A 576-nucleotide genomic window follows, 5' to 3' on the forward strand; every position below is an offset into this window, starting at 1 on the left:
AATATGCTCTCTAGGTTGGTCATAACTTTCCTTCCAAGGAGTAAGCGTCTTTTAATTTCATAGCTGCAATCACCATCTGCAGTGATTTTGGAGCCCAAAAAAATAAAGTCTGGCAGTGTTTCCATTGTTTCCCCATCTATTTCCCATGAAGTGATTGGACCGGATGCCATGATCTTCATTTTCTGAATGTTGATCTTGAAGCCAACTTTTTCACTCTCCTCTTTCACTTTCATCAAGAGGCTTTTTAGTTCCTCTTCACTTTATGTGATAAGGGTGGTGTCATCTGCATATCTGAGGTTATTGATATTTCTCCTGGCAATCTTGATCACAGCTTGTGCTTCTTCCAGCCCAGCTTTTCTCATGATGTACTCTGCATATGAGTTAAATAAGCAGGGTGACAATATACAGCCTTGACATACTCCTTTTCCTATTTGGAACCAGTCTGTTGTTCCATGTCCAGTTCTAACTGTTGCTTCCTGACTCGCATACAGATTTCTCAAGAGGCAGGTCAGGTGGTCTGGTATTCCCATCTCTTGAAGAATTTTCCACAGTTTGTTGTGATCCACACAGTCAAAG

Source organism: Bison bison, unplaced genomic scaffold (assembly GCF_000754665.1).
Source record: "Bison bison bison isolate TAMUID 2011002044 unplaced genomic scaffold, Bison_UMD1.0 scf7180017858048, whole genome shotgun sequence".
NCBI lineage: Eukaryota > Metazoa > Chordata > Mammalia > Artiodactyla > Bovidae > Bison > Bison bison.